A 16,177-nucleotide genomic window follows, 5' to 3' on the forward strand; every position below is an offset into this window, starting at 1 on the left:
TCTCCCACTCTCTCTCTCCCCTCTCTCTTTCTCAAAAAATGTCTCTGTTGTTCTGTAATTAATAATAATACACTTTACTTGTATAGCACCTTCATGTCAGAATTGCAACCCAAAGTGCTTCACAGCAGTGATGTAGACACAAAATAGACATAGGCATAGCCTGCCTGACCATTCTCTCTGTGTATATCCTGGACAGTCTGAGAACCCGCACCCGGCTACGACCCTCCGCTCGTCTGACTACCCTACAGATCGATACTTCCTGGACCGTATGAGAACCCACTCCTGCCCCGCTCGTCTTACTACCCTGCACCCGCTCACTCCCTGGACAGTTTGAGAATGCGCTCCTGCCTATGACCCCCCCGCTCATCTGACTACCCTGTACCCGCTCACTCCCTGGACTGCCTAGTGACTGGGTTCCATTACTCTCTTTTCTAATTAAATACACCCGTCATTGGGTTTACTCTGATCCCACTCGTCTCTGCATGTCTTCTGTCTGCATCTGTGTTCTGGCTTAGTTAAACCATTAAACCATCTCAACCTTGCAGACGTGTCTCTCACTCATTAGCTTCTGGCTATAGCCTTGCACAAGGTAATGCCTGAGAGCCATACTGCATTATTCCATTATATTTTGTGTCAGCGGGTACCTGAATGTAGTATTTTCCTTTACATAAATAAAGACATGTCCACCATAACTGATGCAGGAAAGGCACAAATTAGTGCATAAACGTACACCAGAATGTTTTTTCCACACTCAACATTTCCTGGGTGAGGACCCCAGACCCCAGGTGAATAGGCAAAAAAAACGTTCCCAGTTTGTTATGTACAAAAATGTATTGCAAGTTTTCTGAGATCTTATGTTTATATATGCAAAATAGGCATTACCTCATTAAATATGCACTAATTTGCATATGACGTTTGGGTATAAATACCAACATTGGATGATGCCAGATTTTTTTAAATGGTTTCATTATGTTGACACATAACACAATGAACTTTTTACAGAAGGGATTGTGGATATGTCTTTTTATCATCCCATAAATCAGGAAATGCTGACTACAGTCATAACAAATCTATTTTCGCCATGTTTTTTGGTCTAAATGTACTATAAATCAGGCTATGAATGATATATCAACAAACCCCTCTGTAAAAAGATGCAGGGTATATATAGGAAGAAATGTGTAAAGTATGGTGTGTGTAGGTGCTATGGAATGGTACATGTCTACCCTTGCGTGTAAGAAAAACGCATAAAAACTAATTTTTGGGAAAACGCCTTCAAAGTTCTGTATTGTAAAATGCAATAATTTTTTTTTGAAACAGCTATTTACAAACACAATACCAAATCAAACCATTAGTAATTGACAACCTAAACACATGCCTGATAGTAGTTTCATAGAAGACATGTTTAGGAAGCAAAATATAACAAAATCTCAAATTCAAAAAAAATAAGTATATTTGCCTATTCACCTGGGGTGTCTCGCCTTAAATTGTACAGCTTTGTCAGGAAATTCCAACAATTCTCGACCTGAATGTACCAGTTAATTGTAATAATCTCTCTCTCTCCTTATGTCTGGTCATGCCAGGTTGTGGAGGAGAGAGACAGGGAGGAACAGGCTGTAGACTACTTTGCCCGTCCTGAGCCTGCTATGATGCAGGTGTTTTTACATCACCACCCAAAACCATATTCAGCCAAGAGCACACTGGTCCATGACGTTCCATATAATAAACATAGGTTAGTTATCTTAAACACAGTTTGCTGAATGGAGAGAAGATGATAGAATGGTTTCCCCCCAGCTCCAATAGCCGGGGGGGAAATGAGTTGCTGTCCACAACAAAGTTCAATTGTATCCCATCGTTTTATTCGGGTGAGGCCCAGAGGAGAGAGGATGGTTCAACACAAGGGATTAATCATTTGACAAATATGGATACATGGTTATACAACAATATCCTGGTCCAGTGCATTGACCTCACAGACTAATCCAATATACAGTTGTTCAGTTATGTACATTCAAAGAAGCATATCTTATTGACATAGTCACATGTTTGTCATGATGGTGGGTTGGAGAAGGTCAAGAATCTGGTTCTTGCCTGCTCCCAAATTCCCCTGTGGGGCTTTTTATAAGGGAAATGACCTCACTGAGTTAAACTACTTCCAGCCAATGAGAGTGACATCCAAAAATCACCTCTACCAATGAGGTGATCAAACAGAACAAGAGTTGCACTTCCTAATATGGGCGTGTAGTTGTCTTCACCTCCGGGGTCTGCTGTGTGCTGTGGCCTCTGGTTTCATGCCATAATCCGGAAGGAAATTAATATATGTCATGCATGAGTGTAGCTGCAGCCATGTTATCCAAAACTTCTTCTGTTTACTTTGTGTTTCTTTTTCTTTTTAAAGGTATGGTGAAATTGATGTTTTAGTAACATTGATGAGCATTCTGAAAGCAATTCTTAAAAAGATTCACTTTTAAAAACAATCTTAAATTGTATTTAACACTGGAAAGTATTTTGTTTTGTTTTTTTTGTTTTCTGTTTCTTTGCTTGCATGTAATTTTAGCCATCTTAATTGTTAGTTTCGTTGTGCATTGTGTGTTGAGTACTGACTTTTAATAATTCTGTTTTGCAATAGTAATTGTTTTTGTATGTTTTTTTGTGTGGACCCCAGGAAGACTAGCTGGTTGCCATGGCACCAGCTAATGGGGATCCGTAATAAAATAAAATAAAATAAAATAAAATGCTCACAGTGGTTAATGAGCCATTCCTTTCTCAAGTCAAGTCAAGTCAAGTCAAGAGTTTTATTTGTCACGGCATACGGCATACAATGAAATGCGGGTGGTCTTGCCCGCAACGATGTGCAATTGGTACAACATATAACATATAATAGAATCAAATACAAAAAATGTGTGCAATAAATTTGTGCAATAACAGGTAGCAGGTAACAATAAATTTGTGCAATAATGGGTAACAGTTAACAGTTAACAGTAGTAGTAATAGTAGTGCAATACACAGTTACTGTTGCTAATACTAATTTAAAGTGGCCTTTCCTTTTGGCAATAAGTGAGGGTGCGTGCGGCCTGAGTGTGTGCCCGCTCATGCTAAAAGTGTTACAGTGGTACTCAATGTTCATTGTTCAGGACTCTGATGGCCTGGGGGAAGAAGCTGAGCCTAAGCCTCTCTGTCCTAGTAGCTGGGGTTCGCAGGCGTCTGCCTGACCTCAGCAGCTGGAACAGGCTGTTATTGGGGTGGTGAGGGTCTTTCATTATCCTGCAGGCTCTGGATTTGCACCTCTTGTTGTATAGAACCTGCAGGGGAGGTAGTGCAATACCCGTGGTACGCTCGGCTGAGCGCACCACTCTCTGTAGGGCCTTCTTGTCTTGTGCCGTGCTGTTTCCATACCAGGCAGTGATGTTTCCAGTCAAGATGCTCTCTACAGCTCCTGAGTAGAAGGACTGGAGTATCTTCCCCGATACTCTGAACTTCCTTAACTGTCTCAGGTGGTAGAGGCGCTGTTTCGCCTTCTTTACTACTGTGTCTATGTGTGTTGACCATGTCAGATCCTCTGAGATGTGGACCCCCAGGTACTTAAAGCTGCTCACCCTGTCCACGGTAGCCCCGTTAATCATCAGTGGTGTGTGTGTCTCCTGCTGTCCTCTCCTATAATCCACGATCAGCTCCTTGGTTTTACCAATGTTCAGGAGCAGGCTGTTGTCCTGGCACCAGCGTTCCAGTACCTCAACCTCCTCCCGGTAGGCCTTCTCGTCGTTGTCCGAGATCAGCCCCACCACCACCGTGTCGTCTGCGAACTTCACTATGGAGTTGGAGCTGAACTTGGCCACACAGTCGTGTGTGTAGAGTGAGTACAGCAGGGGGCTTAGAACACAGCCCTGGGGGGACCCGATGCTCAGGGTGATGGTGTTGGAGGTCTGACCCCCCACCCTGACCGCCTGGGGTCTTTCACTCAGAAAGTCCAGTACCCAGGCGCTCAGGGCGGAGCTCAGACCCAGCTCGATCAGCTTGTCCACCAGTCTGGTGGGGACTATGGTGTTGAACGCTGAGCTGTAGTCAATGAACAACAGTCTCACATAGCCCCCCTTCTGACGGTCAAGGTGGGAGAGGGTGCTGTGCAGTACCTGGGAGACCGCGTCGTCAGTGGACCTGTTTGTCCTGTATGCAAATTGCATAGGGTCCATATCACTGGGGAGGGAGGCACAAATGTGGTCCTTGACCAGCCTCTCAAAACATTTCATGACCACAGAGGTGAGTGCCACCGGTCTGTAGTCATTTGGACATGTTGGGGAGGGTTTCTTCGGTACAGGGATGATGGTAGACATCTTGAAGCAGGCAGGGACCACCGACTCCGCCAGGGATTGATTAAATATGGCGGTGAACACCGGGGCAAGCTGGTTGGCACAGGACTTAAGTATGCGTCCTGTTATACCATCTGGGCCAGCAGCCTTCCTGGTGTTCACCTGCATAAATGCTCTTCTCACACTGTGTACCGTCAATGAGAGAGCGTCCCCCCCCCCCCGCGGATGCCCCCCCCCCTCCACAACAGCCGGCGCACCAGTGACGTCACTAGCCGTTGGGCTAGCAGTGCCACTGTTTGCACCAAACCGCGCATAGAAGGTGTTGAGCTGGTCCGCAAGGGAGGCGTCGTCGCTCCCCATTGAGGGGGCGCTGACTTTGTAGTCAGTTATAGCCCTCAGTCCCTGCCATAAGCCTCTTGTGTCATTCTGTGCCATTTGTGCCTCCATCTTGTCGGCATACGTCCTCTTAGCAAGTTTGACAGCCTTGCGCAGAGTGTAGACTGTTGTCTTGTACTCTTCCATGTTTCCTGACTCTCTGCCCCGGTTATAAGCAGTGGTGCGAGAGTTCAGGGCTGCTCTGATGGTACTGTCCACCCATGGTTTCTGGTTTGGGAACACCCTCACCTTCTTTGTGGGGACAATACTATCAGCCAGTGTTGTTATGAATGACACTACAGCGTCTGTGAAATCGCTGACGTCACTGTTACTCCTCCTGAACATTCCCCAGTCGGCGTCATCTAGTGCGTCCTGAAACGTGGCCTCTGATTGGTCGTCCCATTTTTTTACCTCACGTGACACGACGGCGTCACGTGATCTCTGTTTATACGCTCGGACCAAAAAGATGGCGGCATGATCCGACGTGTTTGTTGCTCCCGCTAATGGTGGAGCCGGTACAGCCTTGTATCCGGCTCTGAACGGGGTGTAGCAGTGGTCGAGTGTATTTCCTCCCCTTGTGGAGCAGACGATGTGCTGGAAGAAAGACGGCATGACAGATTCGCCTGATTGAAGTCCCCGGCTACGATCATGGCTGCGTCCGGATGCTTGATCTGGTGCGCGTTCAGATGGTCGTGTAGTTCCCCTAGCGCCCTGCCGACGTTCGCCTGGGGATGGATGTACACTGCAGTCATGATCACTGCAGTGAATTCGCGCGGAAGGTGGAACGGACGACATTGGATCGTGAGGTGTTCCATGTCGGGAGAGCATGAACGGGAGAATATCTTCACTTCAGGGGAGAGATGCTGTGATCGGGAGTCACTGGTTTCAGCCAGGTCTCGGTGAAGCACAGGATATTGCATTCCCTCATCTCTCGCTGGAATCGGACCCGCGCACGTAAATCATCCATCTTACTCTCTAGCGAACGGGCATTCGCTAGGAAGATAGATGGAATAGCCGGACGGTAAGCAGATTTCCTTAATCTTAATCTGATCCCGCTCCTCTTCCCCCTGTGTCTCTTCTTTGTCTTGCGTCCCTCTTTGTCTCCCACGTTGTCTTTGTCCCGCCTGATCTCCGCTGGCCATTCTTGGCATGATAAAGTGTCTCTAAACTCCCCTTTGAGTCCGGAGTTTAGGTCAATAAGTGACTGGCGGTCGTACGACGTCCCCGCCAGCGATGCTTCGATAAAAAAAGTAGTAAAAACAAACATAATAACTATAAATGTGCACATTCGTTGCTGAGCAAAACCCATGGCGACTGACTCGGGGTCGCGCCACATAGAGACATAATAAAACAGTTCTATTTCATATGGTTCTAATGTAATATTAAACCAGTGTATTTAATTAGCTACAGTTTGCTATCAGATGGTTGGACACTTTACTTTGATATGAATACCTATTAGGGGTGTAATGGTACACGTATCCGTACTGTACCGAACTGTACCGAACCGTACCGAACCGTACCGAACCGTTGAGTACGGCTGTGTACCGAACGAATACAACGGTATGTTAACCACTAACAACCGCCCACCGGGGGCTGTTTTTTTCACAATCTAATATAATTTTAATTTTTTTTATTTAACAAACCGATTATTAATTTCAATATAGAATATTCGTTGACAGCCCTACAAGTACAATTAGTTACTGCACACTACATCACCCCTGAGTGGAACATGGAAAGCCAAACTTTCCCCCACTGTACCGAAAACCTGTACCGAACCGTGACTTCAAAACCGAGGTACGTACCAAATCATGGTTTTTGTGTACTGTTACTGTGAGGGCTGTTTGTGTGTGTGTGGGTCATGAGCAGATAACAGGGACTCTTAAAGTTATCCATGAAATGGACAACCACTAGACTGCTTACGCAGATATTTTAGGAGGGGAAAAATTAAACAACAGAAAACAACCTTTACAGGTGGAAATTTCAAAGTGAGTAATTAAGAAAATAAATCAAGTCCCAAAAAACAGGACTACTCTCAATAAAGAGGTATAGTATAAAAGTAAATAAGCCACAAGGACACCTCCTAATAAAGGAGTTTATATTGGAAAAAGTAAAACAATAAACCTCCACTAAGGGAGTTTATGTGTAGAATCACGTGAGTAGCCTAAAATAAGAATGACTACCATAAAGCTCAATTCTGAATCAGAGATCAGACTACACTTCAATATAATGAGCGTGACCAAAAGGACAGCCAACACTAGGAAAATGAAAAAGCAGTTGACACTACGATCTCCAAACTTAAATAGACTCCACATGGCCATAGGCACAGCTGCACTGCATCAGGTGCAATCAAGCCCACACACCTGCCGACCCATGAGGCAATTACCCACAGGGAACAGTAATTGACAGCTATCCCTCACAGAGAGGTGAAATAAAGCAAAAATAGACAGCTGTCCCTCACAGAAAGGTGAAATAAGGCAAAAACCATGACCGTTACACCCCTAATACCTATATATGTATAGTAATGAATATGAATTAAATACATGCTCTATTATCTTATAAACAGTTGAAATAGTGAATACCCCAAAATCTAAACACTTATGTAGGTAGATATTATTCTACATGTATATTCTCAGAGAGAGATAGACAGATGGATACTATTTTCTTAGAATACCTTGGTTAACCTTTTAAATCATTTCCCACAGACTCTATACACGTAGATACAGATATGTAATGTATAATTGAAGAGAGAATCACATATGGTTATCTGCTCCTCCAAATCCTGAAATGACATTCAAATATATCCTTTTAACTTAACAAGTAGGGCCTATGTTCTGTTTGTCATAGAGAGGCAAGTCGGTTCCGCTTCTGCATACTGGCAACTGTCACCCCAGATGTGACCCTCTGATTGCACAAAAGCAGTTCTCTGCTGGGGTATTTATGACGTCCTGTAAGGCGATCTAGGCCTTATCTGACTTTCTCAGCTGTCACCAACCGCCTCGAACTTGTCTCCAAGAGTCCTCATCAGCAGCTGACACTCTGCCTTAAAAGGTCTACACAATATTATTGTATGGTCTAATACCGCTTGCTTTACAAGTCAATTCTACAACGTCCACTTGCACTGGTACACTTGTCCATGGCACTTACTGCCCAGCTTTGTAGTGGCTTGGGGGAATAGTACAGTAGGTATTTATATTTAAGATTTGTTTGTCCCAGTCCAGCCCTGCACACACACACACACACACACACACACACACACACACACACACACACACACACACACACACACACACACACACACACACACACACACATACACACACACACACACACGCACACACACACACACACACACACACACACACACACACACACACACACACACACACATACACACTCTCTGTGAATGAATGAATGAAAACTTTATTTAACAGATTGCAGAATGGGTACAATACAGTACGGCTCAATACATACAATTGTTAAGGGGATGCAGACCTGAGAAAGACGTTTGTCTTGTTTCCATCAGGGTCCCCTCTCTCTCTCTCTCTCTCTCTCTCTCTCTCTCTCTCTCTCTCTCTCTCTCTCTCTCTCTCTCTCTCTCTCTCTCTCTCTCTCTCTCTCTCTCTCTACCTCTCTCTCTGGTATTAGGTAAAGGTCAACCCATTAACCTGGTGGGCACACAGTTCGCTCATGCGGACATACATGACTGCCTAGGAAGTATTAAAGGAGCTATATATTAACCCACGGTTGTCACACAGACATACAGAAAGACAACCAGTAAGTCAATCAGTTAATAATAATAATAATAATAATAATAATAATAATAATAATAATAATAATAATAATAATAATAATAATAATAATAATAATAATAATAATAATAATAATAATAATAATAATAATAATAATATCTTGGTTTTATATAGAGCCTTTCATGAGACCCAAGGCGCTTAACAGGAGGGGGCAGCTAGGGGAATGCGATAAATACAGACAGATAGTCAGTCAGACAATCACAAGGCAGTCAGCTAGACATATTCAGACAACAGACACTGTGAATGAATGAATGAATGACTTTATTTGACAATATAAAAATAAACATGTGACAGAAGAGCACAGTCAGGATATACTGCCAAGGATAAAACACAAAAAAGCTCAGAGCTTATTTCCATTGTGGTCCTTGTAGGGGGGTGGGGGAGTGTGATGCTTAATACATGCATCATACAAAACGTGACATCACAACACATCACATATACCATTTAACATTTATATACATACAGACTCATACAACATGCAAGGGTGCCTTAAGCTAAATGTCTAGGTCAAGTATAGTCCCTTTTGAGCCATGTCTTCAGGCTGGACTTGAATCTAACGGCATTGTCTATGATTTTCAGTTCACTGGGCAGACTATTCCAATAGACAGCTGCTGAATACAGAAAAGACTCCTTCCCCATAGGCCTACAGCTCCTGAATCTGACTGGCACAAAGTCAGTTGAGCTGCGCCTAGTTTGGTATGCATGGGTGTCTCTGATTCGGTTGAAGTAGTTGTTAAAGTACACTGGCACTACCCTGTGCACTATTCTGTGAACTAGGCACATCCCTATCTGATTTACTCTGTCTTCCACCTTAAGCCATCTCATGATCTCAAAGTGAGATGGGTCAAGGTGGGTTCGGGCAGGTAGCCTTAGTATTACCCTGATTAGCTTGTTTTGTGATGTCTGTAGTTTTATTTTCTGATTTTTGGGGGCACTGTTGTACCAGGAGCCACACGCATAGTCATAGTGACACTGTATGAGAGCTCCAGCAAGAATCTTCATCGCTGACTGATCTAAAAAATGAGAGATTCTGGCTAGGTATCTAGTCCTGTTATTTATCTTTGTAAGTGCTTGGTGAGCCATGCTTTCCCCTGATAAGCTGTTTTCCAGGACGCAACCGAGATATTTCACAGATGTTTTGTCTGTGAGAACAGTATCTCCTATTCTAATGTTAAAACCTGGCGATTTTCTGAGCCTGACCTTTGACCCGAATAGAATGGACTCAGTCTTCCCCACGTGGAGGGACAGCTTGTTGTGGCCTAGCCAGTCGCTAACCTTCTCTAGTTCTGCACTCAATGTCTGCTCAACCACTTGTTTGTCTTTGTGAGACACTAGTAAGGCGGAGTCATCTGCGTATAAAAAAAGGTCACATGAGTAAGCTGCTTTCAGGTAATTTATATACAGGAGAAAGAGGAGCGGACCCAAAACACTCCCTTGCGGGACCCCGCACTCTACTGTCCGAGGACTGGAGAGTACTCCGTTTATATCTACCACCTGTTGTCTCCCTGTTAGGTAGGAACCAATCAATTTCTGAGCTGCCTCATTAAAGCCTAGGGCCCTAAGCTTCATTAACAGGATGTTGTGATCCACTGAATCAAATGCCTTCTGGAGGTCTAACATTACCATTCCACAGAACTTTCCCTCATCTACCTCTTTCCGGATGTAATCTGTGAGGAACAGCAGGCAGGTGTCTGTGGAGTGGGACCTCCTGAAACCAGATTGGTATTTGTACATGATGTTATTAGTGGAGAAATACCCCTCTATTTGCTCATATACTAGCCTCTCAATGGTTTTTGATAGAACGCCCTGACTGACGCCCTGACTGACACTGTAGATATGTCAGTCAGGACAGACAAGGCCACATTGCCTTATAGCAGAATGTTATATTATTATTCACAACAACAAATAACACTATATAACAGGGGCTGGTAAATTAGCACTTATGGGGCCAAAAATGCTTTATAAAATGTTTAACATTTTCTGAAAGAGCAAGATTCTACCAACAGTACACCATGATGTATGTTGTACTTCAAAAACCAAAAAGAAATGAGAAAACATTGAAGATTGAATCCACTGGGAAGATTAATCCAATAAATGTATCCTTCAGTTACATGTAGCAGCTCTCAGTCTCTCCTGTCTGGGGAGGCAGAAAGGTGTAGCTCTTTTCGCATGCATTATTAACAGGGTTCTAGACTGTGTCAAGAGGTGCAATAAGGACTGGCTGATTGCCTTTGTGGGGGAAAAGTAAAATGGCCCAGAAATTACTAGAACTTCTAGGATTAGAAAATACTGTAAAATGTGCTCTAGCCTGAGCCTGTCACATGTGTGGAATAGCATTACTGTGTCTACAGCTACATAGAAAATAGTGTATCAGGACTGAAACACAATGTTTTCCTTAATTTTGCAGACTTTTGTTGACCTGGAAATTATTAAATTCACTGCCCGTTATTTTTCCAGACTTTCAGAACTCAGTAGGAACTCTGTTCATAAACAAAACACCATAAGAGCTCCAACCTCAGACTTCACCTGGTAAACTACATCATCAGAGGAGAGAGGTGGAGAGAGCTTTGGCTATGCGAGAATACTATGACGTTGACTTGTATCTTCAAGCCTGCATCTGCTAGACACAATGATGACAAAGTGATGATGTCATTCATAGAATATATAATCTTCATTTGAAACCAAGAATCTGTGTTATTTTGTTTTCAGCGTCTTAATGACTTCCACAGGACCTTTTTCAAATCTTAAAGGGGAACTTTTCCACAATTTAGGAATGCATACACGTTATCCCTACGGTCGACAGTCCAAAAATATTAGTGAAAATGAACAACTCTCTCTCAAATCCCAAAACTAGTGCTAAAACTCAAACTTGTGATGTCATCACCAGGTATAAGGTCTGCAGTTGCTCCATAGACAATGCGTTGGGAAATATGCAAAAGATGACACTACTACAGAATAAAGTTGGGTATAAAGACTCAAGCAAACATTCTGTGGGTGCACAAAATCAGTCTCCCATTCATTGTCTATGGAGCAGCTCCAGACTTTATACCTGATGACATCATGAGTCTTTTCTGGTTGCTAGTGCAGCTTATGTTCACAAATGTTTATTTCCTAGGCCATGAAAATAGCATATACAAACATAATTTTCCCAAAACGAAAGCCTCCTTGCGTATCGACGTATCACATTCTGATCATGTCTGACAGCACAATATTAATGTAATTATTACTTTCTTTATATAAAAGGTGGAGTTTTAGCACGGGCCAGGTTTTGTCAACAAAGAAAATAAATAATGGAGTAACAACAGACCGGCTGCTGGTAGCGCAGAGTTGTTGGAGTAGAACACCATGACTCAATGACCTTCTGATGGAAGGTGGTTATGAAGTTTTGAAAATGTGAAGAATACTGTCAGGAAATAGTTATTGCAGCTTGCAGTTATTGCACATCCTACAGTTGTGGTGTAAGGTGTAAAAGAATAACCAATATTTAATTAATAAGTCGATCATGAATCAAAAACTGAAAGACATTTAATTTCAAATGATAAAAATACACCCAAGCTTACTCTGCTTAGTTCATACTTGCTGATATATGATGGACCAAATTAACTAAATTAATAAATGATAATAGTTTAAGTTTATAAATTCACCACAAAGCTGTGTACTGGATTTATTTTTTTTAAATGAAAAGTCTACATCTCCAGATGGCAGAGAGGGGTTATTTATCATGTTCCTACAAGCAACATCAAACGTAATATTTGATCATATATCGATATCCATAGCTCCTTCATCTTTGACTTATTGAAGTTGACAAACTTCTTTAGTGCATACATAAAGAATGTGGCGATGTGTGAATCTCTTTGAGTTTTATTTAATTCTGTACTGCCTCTGATCGTGAAGTGCATTACACTGCGATTATTATGTTGAATCATATTTTCTTTCTGATTGATTGATTGATTGATTGATTGATTGATTGATTGATTGATGAGGGCATGTAGGCCTGTGTTTTTATTAATGCAGTACTTATACAGTTAGTTCCAACCAAGTAATTTGATTGGACAAGAGGCATTCCATGATGAGTGCTGATATTCAGTATACCAGCACTGGGGCTTTTAACTCTATATATCACTCCGCCGCACAGGTCTTCTATTAATAACCACTAATTAGGCTACATTATCGGTCGTTATCAATATCAGATTGTAACAAACAATCAAGGAAAATATATTGTTCCATGTTTATTACACCTTGCTCTGAGGTAAGTCAAATTAATGTCCGTTCTATATACCATAAACGTTCATTCATTTGATCCTGCTCCAAGAGACAGCCCGTTTGCATTAAGTAAACAAACAAATCATAATATTTTATTGTGTATTACTGTTAACTAATGAATGTCGATTGTAGAACTGTTGTATAGAACTGAGCAATATCACACTTGAGGTCGTCCTATTATACTGAATATCCGAGTACCGAAAATAATCACATTCGTGATGGAAACAGCACAACCGTGTGATATTCCTTTTATGCTGATATTCAGTATTGATTGATTGATTAATTGAAAACTTTATTAACAGATTGCAGAATGGGTACAATACAGTACAGCTCAATACACACAATTGTTAAGGGGATGCAGACCAGAGAAAGACTTTCGTCTTGTTTACATCAGGGTCCCCCATTTTCAATTCATCAGGACATATATGACATACATGACATACAGATAGACAGTACTGCTACATCTATACATTTATGACATACCAGATTTGCAAATACAGTACTGTTTGTGATACAAAAAGAGTCCAGAAAAGGGAGTATATACATTTGACGTAAAAACTGTACATTGGAGGAAGTTGGGTGGGGTTGTGTGGGGGGGGGTTGGGTAGGGAGGGGTTGGGGGGGAAACACTGTACAACTGTACAAGCAAAACTGTACATTGGGATATTGACAATCATACTAGGTAATTTACATTGGAGGGGGTTTGGGGGGGGGGACACTGTACAAACAAGCAAAACTGTACATTGGGGGGGGGGGAACACTGTACAAACAGGCAAAACTGTATAACAGCACTGCCTCATTATGATATTGCTTAATTGAAGTAAATGTTGTTCTTTCATTCACATAAGACCCATGTAACAGTTTCCCCGAGGCTCTTATCACTCTGTACTGAGCTCTGTTAAGGAAGGACAGGACACACTCACTGAGAAACATTGCTTTATACTGAAAACTAGGGTAAGCCATTTTAAGTTTATTAGTGAATCTTAAAAGTGAGGAACCAGCTGACTTGATTAAAGGGGCGTGTTTAAAACGGCCATTTTGTTTAGTTAAGTGCCCCATTAAGGGACTGTTTCCTGTTTACTAGTAGCAACTGATTTGCTAAGTGAGCCATTAAGAGCCTGCCCTGTTTATAATCAGAAGTCCAGACTGTGTTGAAATCACTCTGTACTGAGCTCTGTTAAGGAAGGACAGGACACACTCACTGAGAAACATTGCTTTATACTGAAAACTAGGGTAAGCCATTTTAAGTTTATTAGTGAATCTTAAAAGTGAGGAACCAGCTGACTTGATTAAAGGGGCGTGTTTAAAACGGCCATTTTGTTTAGTTAAGTGCCCCCATTAAGGGACTGTTTCCTGTTTACTAGTAGCAACTGATTTGCTAAGTGAGCCATTAAGAGCCTGCCCTGTTTAAAAGCAGAAGTCCAGACTGTGTTGAAATCACTCTGTACTGAGCTCTGTTAAGGAAGGACAGGACACACTCACTGAGAAACATTGCTTTATACTGAAAACTAGGGTAAGCCATTTTAAGTTTATTAGTGAATCTTAAAAGTGAGGAACCAGCTGACTTGATTAAAGGGGCGTGTTTAAAACGACCATTTTGTTTAGTTAAGTGCCCCCATTAAGGGCCAGGTGTTAAGACAGCACTAATTAGTGATAGAGATTTAAAGGCTTGCTGGTTTAGCATCAGCGAAGCGTCGAGAAACAAAGAGGGACAAAGAGGAGGAGTTTTCCTGGAGTTATCCGCAGAGGGATCCACCGATCCACCTAGTACACCCTAGTCCTATCTTACACTCCACTCTGAAAAATCTCCCTTTCCCTCCCACTCTGCTATTTCTCTACTTCCTCCCTGCCACTTTTGACAAGACAATGTGTCTCATACCTATATACACAATCTGCTCCTCTAGAACAGATTCAACCTACCCACGGCAGTTTGCTAGCAACCCGGCTAATCTCTCCTACCCTCCTACAGCCACTAATACACCTGTCACAGTACGGGGAGGCTTATGGAATTGTCAATCAGCAGTCAAGAAAGCTGACTTCATTACTGCCTACGCCCATAGTCTAAATCTGCAGCTCCTGGCTCTAACTGAGACCTGGATAACCCCCAATAACTCATCAACACCTGCATTATCTACAAACTATAACTTCACTCACACACCTCGACCTTCCAGACGGGGTGGAGGCACTGGCCTCATGACATCTCCTTCATGGGCTACAAACGTAACACCACTCCCAGAACTGTCACTCTCCTCTCTCGAATATCATGCAGTATCTGTCTCTAATCCTTTCAATCTCACCATTGTTACACTCTACCCTCCTCCAGGTCCACTCGATCACTTCACAGATGAGCTGGACATGCTTCTAAGCTCCTTACCGGAAGATGGTACCCCTCTCCTTCTATTGGGCGACTTCAACCTGCCTGACTCATCTCAGTCAGTCATAGTAGTCTCCCTCCTACAATCGTTTGACCTGACTCCCACTGCCATGCCTCCCACCCACAAAGCAGGCAACTCCTTGGATCTCATATTTTCCCGTAACTCCAGCATCATTAACACCACGGTAACTCCCCTACATGTATCTGACCATTCCTTCATATCCTTCTCACTAACTCTCATGCTTAACCGAAAGGTCTTCACCCCAACTCAAACAGTCTCACTCAGACGCAACCTGCCCTCCCTATCCCCCTCCACCCTCTCCTCTGACATACTATCCGCTCTACCTTTGAGTGACACCTTCTCTGCTCTCTCCACAGAGATGGCAACCTCCACCCTCCTTTCAGCCCTTGCAACCTCCTTCAACAAGCTATGTCCCCTCGTTGAGAAACCTGCCGCCGTTCCCCACCCAATCCATGGCTGACAGATCCAGTGAGAGAACAAAGACAGGTCCTGAGAGCAGCTGAAAGGAAGTATAGAAAGTCACGCCTCACTGCTGACATCGACACATATCACAACCTCTTAATAACATTCTCCAAAACCATCACTAATGCCAAAGCTTCTTTCTTCCACCATAGGATCGAGGTCTCTGCCAAGAATCTTTGCAAACTGCATGCTACCATGTCCTCCCTCCTCACTCCCCCCCCACCCCCCCCCCCTCATCTTTCTCTGCCGAAGACTTTGCGATCTTCTTTGAGGAAAAAGTGGAGAACATCCGCAGCTCCTTCTCCCAACCCCCACCCATTCCAAATGCTGAATCGAGAACCTCATCCTTCACTCTGTCATCTTTCTCTCCCATTACAGAAGCAGAGACCCTGACACTGGTAACGTCGAACCGTCCGACTACTTGCCAGCTGGACCAGCTACCCTCCCCACTCCTCCAGACCATAGCACCAGACATCCTCCCATTCCTAACTGCAACCATCAACTCCTCACTCAACTCGGGGGTGGTCCCCACCTCCCTAAAACAAGCCAGAGTCACGCAGCTCATAAAAAA

This window comes from Notolepis coatsorum (assembly GCF_963971535.1).
Source record: "Notolepis coatsorum genome assembly, chromosome: 10".
In the NCBI taxonomy this organism is placed as follows: Eukaryota; Metazoa; Chordata; class Actinopteri; order Aulopiformes; family Paralepididae; genus Notolepis; species Notolepis coatsorum.